Source organism: Vidua chalybeata, chromosome 5 (genome assembly GCF_026979565.1).
Source record: "Vidua chalybeata isolate OUT-0048 chromosome 5, bVidCha1 merged haplotype, whole genome shotgun sequence".
Taxonomy (NCBI): Eukaryota; Metazoa; Chordata; class Aves; order Passeriformes; family Viduidae; genus Vidua; species Vidua chalybeata.
This window is the reverse complement of record NC_071534.1, coordinates 24959468-24971086: the sequence shown is the minus strand read 5'-3', so window position 1 is coordinate 24971086 and position 11619 is coordinate 24959468. Positions and strand designations below refer to the sequence as shown.

At 43.1% G+C, this 11619-nt stretch overlaps 1 long non-coding RNA gene across 1 annotated transcript; it reads left to right on the top strand.

The window, feature by feature from the left end:
- LOC128788411 (uncharacterized) lies at nt 1-9931 on the top strand. The gene is made up of 3 exons (XR_008431061.1): nt 1-197; nt 1936-2011; nt 9407-9931. It is a non-coding gene; the product is annotated as an uncharacterized LOC128788411 (long non-coding RNA).
- The last annotated feature ends 1688 nt before the right edge of the window (nt 9932-11619 follow it).

Sequence of the window (11619 nt, the reverse complement as noted above, 5' to 3'; positions counted from 1 at the left end):
CAGTCCTGCTGACCACCATCCATGATGAGGAGACCACCAGACTCCAGCAGATTCTCAGCCACTGCTCTGATGGCAGGAGCTCTCCAGCAGCCTGGCAAATGTGACCAGGAGCTGGCAGACAGGACAAAGTCAAAGACCTGCTGGGCTTTAAGGTGCAAGGAGGGGATGGGAAGGGATTTAACACACTGAACTGAAAGGTGAGTTTCTCCCATATGCCTTTTGTAGGATGCCTGTCTCCCCTAGCTGATCTACAGAGATTTGTAAATCTATTATTGTTTCCACATACCCTCAGAGAAACTTGTGCTTTAGGTTTAGTGTGTAGAAAACTTTAGGCCCTAGGTTCACATTCAAGTGATTGTCCAAATGTGATTGGATTACCCTTCCTTTAAGAGTAGTCATATTTCTTTTCCTCAGATAAAATTGTCATGCTAGAAGTTTTCCACCATCCCTGTGTCTCCAGAGAGAATTTTGGGGACTTGAAGGTGACTTTTCTGAAAAATGGTCTCAATATAATTCCAAAAATACTTTATAATTTGGAGCCTGTTCCTCAACCTCCAGCAGAGATCAAAGAGATCCCAGAAAAAAATATTAAGCACCATGCATTCCTAGGAGCTGAGCCTTTGGCTGTAATGAATCAATCAACTACCCTTTTATCAGCCAGATATAAACTGACTTAAGGCATTTTGGAGCCAAAGGCTGCTAGTACAAGGCTGCTGGTTTAGGCTTTGTTTTCATTAAAAAGTTTGACTCCAAAGGAAGATCTTTGTTTTCAAACAGTGTTTTTTACATCTTCCTATTATTTTCACCTTCAAGCTTGCTCAGCCAGTTGGGTATGAAAAACTTGTTCTTGCTTCCTAGTGGCAAGATCATGTGTTGGTGGTATGTATGGGGTGCTAATTACTATCTGTCATTGGTATTTATGTGGTTCCAATCACTACATCACTGTGGTGCCAGGTACAATATTGAGATAAGCAGGTAAGTTATGGACTGTGGACTCTGCTCTTCCCACCCATAGTGCTTGGTCCCTTCGACTTGGAGACTTTGTCCTCTCGCTCATGCTCAGATGCAGGGCACCTGAGAAGAAGTGAGGTTTGTGCTTTGCTGTGGAACAACGCCGGCCTGTGAGCCCAGCCAGGCTGTATCCGGTACCCATGGCTCCATCTCAGATCACATCCTGCTTCCATCCCTCATGCTGGCGTGTGACCCAAGGCACTGGCGCTGTGACTGGTGGCACTGGGAGCCCACAGAGCTCCCACAGAGCCTGTGGCCTGCACAAGAGCTGCTGCTGAACTCTTTTCCATAGAATGTTTCCCAAAATCCAGCAAACTGTGTCAACTGGGAGAGCGAAAATCAATTGAAGTGCTGCTTCCCAGCCTGTGCAGGGTCATGGAAAGTGTCCCAGTCAAACAGCATGGAAAGCTTTGATCTCTTTGGAGAAAGAAACTGCCATGAAGCAGTGGGCTGCTGGAGCCTGGCTGGTATTAATGGGAAGAATTTCTTCTGGCTACTGGCACTAAAGAGACAGTTTGCTTCTCAGACAAACTCAACCCTTTGACCAACTTGACCAAAGCTGTGGCCAGAGAGTCAGTCTCAGCCTGATTCTGAGAAAAGCACATGCCTGGAACTCCATTTCTACCACTACAGAGAAATTAATATGAACCCACAAGAAAGTGGAGATGAGATGAAAAAATGCAGGTCATGGTAGCAGCTAGTTCTTAAGTGGGACAGGCATAAATTTCTTTAATGTGGATATAGAGGGGGATGTATTTTGGTTTTATTACTTGATTGTGGGAAGCTAAAGGGAAATTTTCTCACAACCCCAAGAAATAAGTGTTCAAAACTAGTTTTTAAAATGTGAAAATTGAAAACAAGAAATTAGAAAGGAAATTGTGATGCAGGATCTGTGTAAAATTTTTTCCCCTTCTTTTTGATCAGCTCTGATGGTTTTAATTGATGTCCAAGGAGAAAGCTTGGTGATTTAGAGATGAAGAAGAAAGGAATCGCACCCTTGGTAAGCTCTGCCTATGGGACAGCAATCCCGGGACATTCTGAAAATATTTGAATAAGGAATGTGCCATGAACCAACATTTATTTCCTGCTTACCCTTACGGCTATTTCCTTACCCTAAAATTTTCAGGAATGAAAAGCTGTAAGGATCAGCAATTACGCTGAGACTTTTCCTTTATGTACCACTGCTCACTCAAGAATTTCAGCCCATTACACAAATAGCAGTGATGTGCTTGTCGGGGGCCCTTTGAACCACAAAGTGCCATTGCTGCCAGCTTGGTTTCCTCAGCAGAAGAGTGGCGGCAGAGGGAGATGAAGGGATGGAGACTGCAATGATGGGATGCCCTACCCTTCCTTGCCCCACCAAGTTGCTCATGCCCCTCCTGCTTTGCCCCCATGGGGTTTTCTGGCCTCACAACCCACCTGAGGCCAGGCTCTTTTGGGATGACTGAGCATTTCCAGATACTTGGGTGCACCTGGCATACAGGGAAGGGGCACCCAGCACCCAGTGCTCAGCGCCCAGAGCCAAGCAAGCCAGTGATCCTACCCGTGGATTGCTAAGAGCTGCTCTGTGACGCCAGGAGGTTCACAGAGAGCAAGCAGGGCTGGAGTCAGGTTACACTGACTCCCAAGGACCAGGCAGCGACTTCCCAGGGAGAATACATGCCCGTAAATATTACGTAAATATTTACGTAAATAAAGAGGGAAATAATTATAAATGAGTAATTAACTGAGCAGAAGTGAAAACGGGAAGCTGAAAGACTGAAAGAAAAGGCATGAGCTTTTGTGTAGATGCAGAGGCTTGCATTTTGCATCTAAAGAAATGAAGGAAGAAATTTAAATGCATATTTAGAAAAAAAACCATCAAATTGGAAATGTGAAAAGAACCACTTTTATGAGGAAGCCTCTGAAGAGACAAAGCTATAAATGCACAATTCCAAATATCAACCATTTCTTCTTCAACAGTAAAAATCCCTAAGTAATTCATTCTGTACAGAGTTAAAGCAAACTTTTAGAAAAGCACCTGGGAACAATGCTGGGAATTGCCCACCCTATGATTTTTGCTCCTGTCACAGGGCAGTATAAGTGGAGTGTTATTTATGCAGGAAACATTGCATTCCTTTCTTCTCACCACTATTTTGCTTATAGTTGGGTGTATTTATAGAAACCTGCTCTAAGACCTGAGGCACTGCCACCAGTCTCCCAGCACCGTCCACTCAGCGGTCAGTGGAAGGATACATCCACTCCTCTCCATGGAAATACCCCTTCCCATAGAATCATAGAATGCTTTGTGTTGGAAGGCACCTTTAAACGTCATCTGCTTCAACTCCCCTTCCACAGAAAGGGACATTTTCATCTAGATCATGTTGCTCTGAGACCTGTCCAACCTAACCTTGAATATTTCCAGGAATGGGGCCTCTATCACCCTCTCTGGGCAACCTTTGTTAGTGTTTCACCAGCTTAATTGTAAAAAAAAAAATCTGTTTATCAATTCTGAATCTATACTGTTATAATTTAAAACCCTTACTCCTTGTCCTGTTGCTATTGTCCCTCCTAAAAAGTCAGTCTCCATCATTCTAATAAGCCCCCTTCAGGTACTGGAAGGCCACTATAAGGTCTCCCAGGTGCCCTCTCTTATCCAGTTGAACAACCCCAAATCTCTCAGCCTTTCCTCATGGAAGAGGTGTTCCAGCCCTCTAATCATCTTCAGATTAAGTGGAAAATGGCTTATCAGGGAGGCAGGATTTCACTTAGAGAGCTCCAGACTGAAAACCCAGTCTTTAACTTTCTCTGAAAGACAAGAAGGAAAACAAATCTAAATAGACTTTGCTCAACCACCACAAGCTACCTTGTGTACCTTGCTGACATGTTTCCAGCTGAAGGAAAATTCAGTGGGCAATTTGCCGCCAAATTAAAGTCACCACTATCAAATTAATTCTGGATCCAAAAGAGCCAAGTAAATTTGATTGTACTTGTAGAAATGTATTTTGGGCAATATAAAGAACATAGGCCAGCTGCTGTTCACTTGGCTCTTATGTAGGCAACACTTGCATGGATTGCAATTGGGGACGGCTGAATGAGGGCTGGATGGGGTAATGGCACTGAGCTGGTGATGGAGGGGCTGGTGCTTGGAGACCAAATGACATTCCTCAGCCTGGGATAATTCAGAATCCCCAGAGACAGGGCAAACAGGTACCTGCTGCCTTTTTTTCCAGTTAGGAGATAACTGCAGTGACACTGTAGGGAAAAGATTAAGGCAATGTGATTAAAAAAAAAAAAAAGGAAATAAAGTTCCTTTATGATTCCTCTATGATTCTGTGGCTCGTAGAGCGTGCTAGGTGGTGGGACTGGAATTGTGTGAAAGCACAGCACACAGACAGACTTTATTAACTTGACAAACTAGAAAGACCGATGTGTTTTGGTACTCCATCACTGTTACTGGCCTTTGGTGAGGCAGTGCCTTTGGCCAATGCTCTTTCCAGGGAGGGTTTCTCTGGGCTTATGTATCCTTTGCCTGTTGGGCACATGAGAGCTGTGCTATTTAACCCTCCTTCCCCTTGTTTATGTTCCTCATTCCCACACAATCCATAGGCAATGTTGTATAGTGTCACTCCCCTCCCCCAAACTTTCCCTGTTTCAATTGGTGTCACCACAAAGGAATAGATTATTACTGACACTGATCCCAATTTAATCCTTCCAATAATCTGATTTTCCCAAGCCTATTTATATCCGTGAAACGACAGTAGGGTTTAAAGTGATACAAATACCTGAGCCTAAATGCTGGTACTATCCACAGCAGTCTGGTCCAGTTTTGACCCTTCAGAATAAAATGTAACCCCAAATATTATTTGATAAATCCCTTCCCAAGTGTTTGTAGTGCTAGACTGGTCCTTGATTCCTCTTTTTGACTAGCTTTTTCACATTAGAGATTTATTTTCCTATACACTAGTACCAAGCTGAAGTCCCAAAATAAGTTTTAAAACCCATATAAATGTAGAATTTCTTTTCCTTTTGTGAAATTTAATAGCTGTCTAGTGTCTGGAAATGATCTAGAAGTAAAGCTTTCATAGCAGTGCAAGAAGTATAAACCTGTTCTAATTTGTTATTGCACCCAGCAACCTGGGAACTTTTTTTATTTTCCTGGGATTTAAGGTGATCAGCCAATGTTTTCTCCCATCCCCAATGTCCTTAAGAAGCTCATTAATGCTTTACATTGAAAATAAAGACAAACCAATCTGAAAACAAAGCCATCCTTAGCGCTAGATATTGTAAATGTTCTTGCTGGACTATTTCCACTATTAGTAACCAATTCATTTTAATATTGCTCCTGCTTCTTGCTAGATCTGCACAACCTCAGTTCACACATAGCCAAGGAGTAGCTCAACCAGCAGTCAGCAGGTTTTTGTTCTTTTTTTCCCACTCTTATAATTCAGTGCAGTGACTTGTTTATATAACCAAATCCTTTTGTTTCTCCAAAAGGGACTTGGCTATTTCACTTGAGCGACAACATCCGTGGTAGGTGAGGGCCTATTTTTTCCAGAGCAGAGGCCTCAGTTTTCAGCAGAATTTACATTCCAGTAATAAATATTTAAAGGAATTATAATGGAACTGAAGCAAAGAATGTCCCTCTGAAGTGCACACACACACACACACACACACACACACACACACACACACGTGTACACACACACAAAGACATGCACACTCACAGTCAGTTAGTCTGGGGTCACTCTGGTGCAGATGGTGCCTTTGTTCAATCCCTGAGATATTTTGCTTTTTCTCTTAGGAAACTTGGCCACCTTCAATACCTCATTAAAACCTTATAAAATATTATGCTTTACTGTCTATGTAGCAGATCACTCAAACATCTATGTCAAAGGCATTTTCTGCAAAAAAAAAAAAAATCTTTCTGCCTCCAAAGAAGTGTAAGAAAGAGTACAATCCATGCTGATTTCTTGATGTCCTTTCTCAGGTATGAGCTTTAGGATTTTCAATCTCTGTTTTATTCCATAACAGAAAAAAATAAATTACACCATACCAGGGATACACAACCACCATTTGGCTTCAAATGAGTAGACTATTATACAGCAAATGAGACACTGATGTACTTTTCCATTTACAAAAGCTTGGACTTTCCTCTAAGGGCATAACATTAGATGATGTCTTAATTAATGATGGCGAAGATCATATGTGTGACATAAACAAAAGAGATGTTTTTTAACAACAATTAAAAAAAAAAAGAGAAGAAAAAAATGTTCAGAATCTTTTGAGAAATAATTAACTGATTCCAAAAAGTAGAATAATGAAAACCAAAAGGCAAAAGAAGGATGTGATGTACATATTGGAGTTACCTGCAAATGTCTCCCTTTGCCAAACAGAAAGTATTTATTCTATATAGTTTGCTGTATCCTTGTCTCTACATGTACACTGAGTGATGCCCTACCAGCAGCACTACATCTGTGTTAAACTGCCTGATAATAATGCTCACTGAGCACTGCCCACCCATCAGAACCTGCTTGTCCTTTCTCAAGCCAGTGCACGTGCAATATTCGTAAAATGACACATGGATCACCCACTTTGTCCACATTTACTATAAATAAATATAAATATAAATATAAATATAAATATAAATATAAATATAAATATAAATAGAAATATATATGGAAAAAATAGGCATTGAGTCTTAACTGTAAGTGCACAGAAGGACAGCTTTGCCATGAGGAGGCCTGCTACCTGAATGTCCTTTTCAAACTGGCAGACAAAAATGCAGTGGCCAATGCTCTTTTTGTTCTCACCCCTGTGTGACCCACACCTGCAGTAATCTTGGGATGGGAACAACACGCTGGTGGGTGCTTATCAAGGGACAACCATGATTATCTCTGACTTTAAAAGCCTGAAACATATAGGATGTGTGGGAGCTGCAGAAGGACCTGTGTCTCACAATCTGACCAAAAAAGGAAATTAAAGGAATGAAGAAATGGGTGTTGGGGGTAAGGGGAATTGGTCGTGGAGAGGGGCTCTCCAAGGGGAGGTGGAGGGTTACATGGGGTTATTTTCCATTCAGTCCTGTGCCCAGGGCTCAGCAGGAAAACAGTATTTCTCCATTTCTACCCTATCTCTATTTTTTCACCTTTGGAATCTGGTTATTCTTAGCTCACTAGGTTTAATTTGCTGACCTGACATGAACATATCCATCTTTCATGTTGATCCTGGCTTAGACTCAGCAGAAACACAAGAGTGGAAAATAACCCTTCTGACAGCTAGACAATGACACTGAACCAGTTCAGGAGAAATGGAAGGTGGTCATGGGTATGTAGAAGGTCTCTGTCTACTCTGTCTACAGTAGTCCACAGTTTAAGAGCAAAAGAGTGGGTGTTTGTGGACATGTGAGTATGGACATCAAGACACCAGTGGAGAAGTAGAGATAGATGCTTTTCTACTCATCAGCTCTCATTGCTGCACTCAGCTGTCTGCAGGCATCACTGCAGGGAGGCAGCCCTGGCAAAAGATTACCTTCATCGGGAGAGACCTTTGGAATGGATCCGCTGGTCAGGAGAGGGAAGGAGAAACCTCCTGCAGGAAAGGGGAGACAGTCTAGCTCAGGAGAAGCTCCTGGGAGAGAGACAGGCGTAGATGGAGGCAGGAAGGCCTCCCACTCCTGTCGCTCACCCTTCTCGTGCCAGTCCTGCTCCATCTGCTGGCAAGAACAATGCGGAGCCGCTGCCGTTTGCCCGCCGGGATCCAACTCCTCCTGTCCTCCTCCCCAGCCCAGATTCCCTCCACGTCTTCATTTCATCTGCCACAAGTGCAGGGAGAGAAGAGCAGAGCCTCCCCCAGACACAGGAGGGAGAACAACCCTTATTTTTGGATCCCTGCTTTCCCATGAGTTTCCCTCTATTTTAGCTTCTAATATGTCATCAAAGTTACAAATTAAGTACTCTGTATGCCTTGTATTTACTATCTGATCTGATGGCTGGGAAGTTGATTCCTCTGCTCGCCTGTGGTCAGTCAAACCCAATGGAAATACCCTGCAATCCCGTGAGACTGCACATGGGGATACTGATGGGAATGAGTGAGATGGCAGCACCAGCTGCTGCCTCAGCCAAGTGCCCAGGAAACCAGGGTGCATTTCCCCTGAAATGTCTTCAGGGGAAACAGGAGTCCTTTGGCTCTTTGCTTTGCTGCTCAGCACTTTGTAAGGGTATTATTTTGGCTCTGCCTCCATTTTTCCCTTGCCTACTAAATGTTTAAGAGACCAGGCTGAGGAAAGCTCTGATTTTTTCAAAATATGAAAACAATATGGAAAGCTTTTGCCATGTATGAGCCTGCATGGCATTGTGAATTTGACTCACTCTTCTCTGTACCTGGTGATGCACGGTGATCACAGCTCCCCTATGAAAGGGTTTTTCAGCTCTGGCAGCATGGGCATTAAAAGCTTTTTCCTCTTGTCTTGCCTTCTGCTTTTGGGAAATCATCTGCACCTGGAATTTGCATCTCTTTTCCATATGGGAAAAGAAGTATGTTTATCCTGCTGTGGTCCTTACATATGGCAAGTCTTTCAGCTCTGGGTTATAGGCAGTCAGGTGAATGGGGTGGGCTGAGCTTCCCCATAGCAGCTGGCTCCTCAGGGAGGGAAGGAGGGCAGCCAGTGTCAGACCAGTGTTTACAGAAAGTTTAGTCTCCAGTGGATTTCCCTATTCCAGTGAAACAATAGGAGGGTCTTGTGGTGTATTATCCATGCTTCCTCTTTATTCTGATATTATCTGTGAATTCTTGCAAATAATAGATGACTGAGACCATTGCTGTTTTGGGAAGTAGGAAGATGAAAACATTAGATGGACCTTAGCAGTTTCTATAGAGTTATTCATGGTGTTTGTAGTTATGCAAGTCAGAAATGAGCAAAATACCTGTTGGAATAAGTAACACTGTGCATTCTTAAAAACAGTTCTCTTACACCCCACTTTTAATAAGAGAGACTATCTCAGTCAAACAAGTGCTAGAGAGTTCAAAACAAAAAAGGAAAGCAAACATTACTCCACTCTTAATAGCACAAGATTTTGGGAAGCAATCCATTCCAGCTCTTCCATGTATCTGCTTTAATACAGGCATGCTGATATAAATTGCATGATGGTGATTAATAAATCTTCTATCAATTGAACTTGAAGTCAAAAGAACATGTTTTTTTTTTTATTATTTATTTTTCTTTTCTAAACCTGCATTAAAATAGATTATTCAGAACTCTTGGAATGAAAAGTGCTAGGTCAAAACTCACATTTTTCTAGCAAGTCTATGAAAATTTACTATAAAAAGTCACATACTGTATAATCTCAATTATCCTGGAAGGCTTATCTGGGTTATGGCTTAAGTGTGCTATTCATGTGCTGCCAATTTGCTCTAGAAGTACAAGATGAGCTGTAGTGCCTTGCAAAGCAGCTGAACAGTTCCCTGGGCCAGATGGAATCCAGAAGCCATTCAATGGATTGATTTGGGTGCAGAAGCCCTGCAGCTTCCCTGCAGTCCCATGCAGAGCTTCTCAGAGCTGGAAGCCACAGTGCAGTATGGGTCCTCTGCAGCTCTGGCAGGACTCAGAATCTGCCTCTACATCACGTGCTCCTCATCTGGGAAGTCTTCTTGGTTTAGAAACCTTGCCCTGCAACTGCACAGAGATGGCTATGGTGTGGGCCTGCGTAGAAGCCAAGAAGGCTTTATGGGTACCAACTGTCTGGACACTAAAACCTCCTGCATCACTCATGTATTATTATTTCCTGTTACTTAGGACCTTTCCTTCTCCTCTTCTTCACCTCAAGTAAAGGGGACCTGTTGATATATCCATGGGTGTAATACCTACTGGTCTTGGTAGAAATTCTCTGGCTCATTGTACATTAACATTGTTGATATTTTTTATGCATATGCAATTAATAAAAATTGGGCAAAACTTTAAAGATTTTGCTATATTCTGGACAGATCATGAATTTTTTGTTCTCTGTGAAGTATTGTTAAGACTTGCTACCCACAAAGACTAATTACTAAGAGCAGATTTTACTCTGAAAGGAGAACTTTCTTTAGTTTGCACAGCCTTGTGTTAGAAAAACAAACATTCACAGTTAGGCAAATAGGGCCACGCTCCCAAAGGGTTTTTTTGTGAGTCTCATGGCATTTAGTGATCTTACTGATCTCCCAAATTCAGGGCAGAAGGCACTGTGTGAGAAACTTCACCTCTAGTTTTCAAAAGAAATACCTAGCTTTTGGGAGCAAATGCCTAAATGAATGCTTGAACACAAGGGTAAAAACAGAACATGCAATTTAGGCTCATCTTGCATGTGTCTGTTAATGTGGGCAAAGGTAGCTTGTGAACTGAAAGCCTGAATATGGCAAACTAGTTCAGAATAAAGCAATGTTAGTGTGAAATACATGTCCAGCACAGGGAAGGGGAGTTACACAAGAGAAGCTACTCTGCAGCAACTCCCAATGTGGATAAGCCCTTAATTACTTTTAAAATCTCAGCATTACTAAGCCATGCTTATAATTTCTAGAGGCCTTGAGTTTCTGGAACAACTGGAGTATGAGATTCAATTGCATTCACTTCAGTGGAGGATACAGTTAAGTATCAGCACGTTTTCAGGCTTGAGGCCAGTCATTAACTAATTAGAGTATGGGAACATTTAAGTTTTTCCCATCTGATTTTGCAAAGCTATTTAGCAACACTTGCTTATGAGCTTTTATTTTTCACTCTTTCCCTTCTCCCTTCACAGAAACCAAAGAACCCCCACCAGAAGCAGAAAGAGAACTGGAAGTACACTAACTTCCAATTTCCCCTTGCTGGAGATAAAAATATTTGCTGAGTTTTACACAATTTTTTTTATTATTATTTGTAATGCAGACATACACACATATACTTTTTAAAAAAGAAACATATGAAAGGTCTCAGAGTGTTAACTTCCTTTGCGGCCACGCAAAGCCTCCTGTCCCAGCAAGAGATTATCAGCCGAGAAGGGTGGGGGTGGTGGTGGAACTACAGCCCCCAGAGGGCGTGGCAGGGGGAGCCCATGGAGACCAGGCAGGGAGGAGCGGGGACTCCTGGGAGTTGTAGTCCCGCGGCCCTACCTGGCAGCTGTCCCAGCACCTGTCTGTCGCGTGGGAGGCGGCGATGGCTCCGCGCCCCACTACTGCCCCCAGGCTGCTGCAGGGCAGCTGCGGCTGGCACCCCAACCAGGAACCGCTGGAGGAGGCACGGGAGACCTCTGAAGGTAAGGATCTCCTGGGATTTTCTGTGTAAGTCCTGTGCTCCATGCTAGTCCTCCTTGCCCCGTGATTTTGGCTGGGAAGCTTTGCCGTGCCGTTCCTGTGGCACATCCTTGGGCAAAGGCAGCGGAGTTTGACTTGGCTGGCGCTGTCTGCAGAGTCAGCGTGTGCGGTCAGGGAGAGGTGCTATTCTCTCCCCTGCAGCCATGGTTAGATGTGTTGGCTCCTTTAGGTAAAGGTTAGTGGGATAAATAATCATTCAATCTTAGAAAAAGTGAGAGTTGGAATCCCACTGCCCTAGAGGGGCTGTAAATCTTTCTCTAGTGAATAAGGGTCTTATAGCATCCAGCTTTTTGCTAAGTTCAAGCT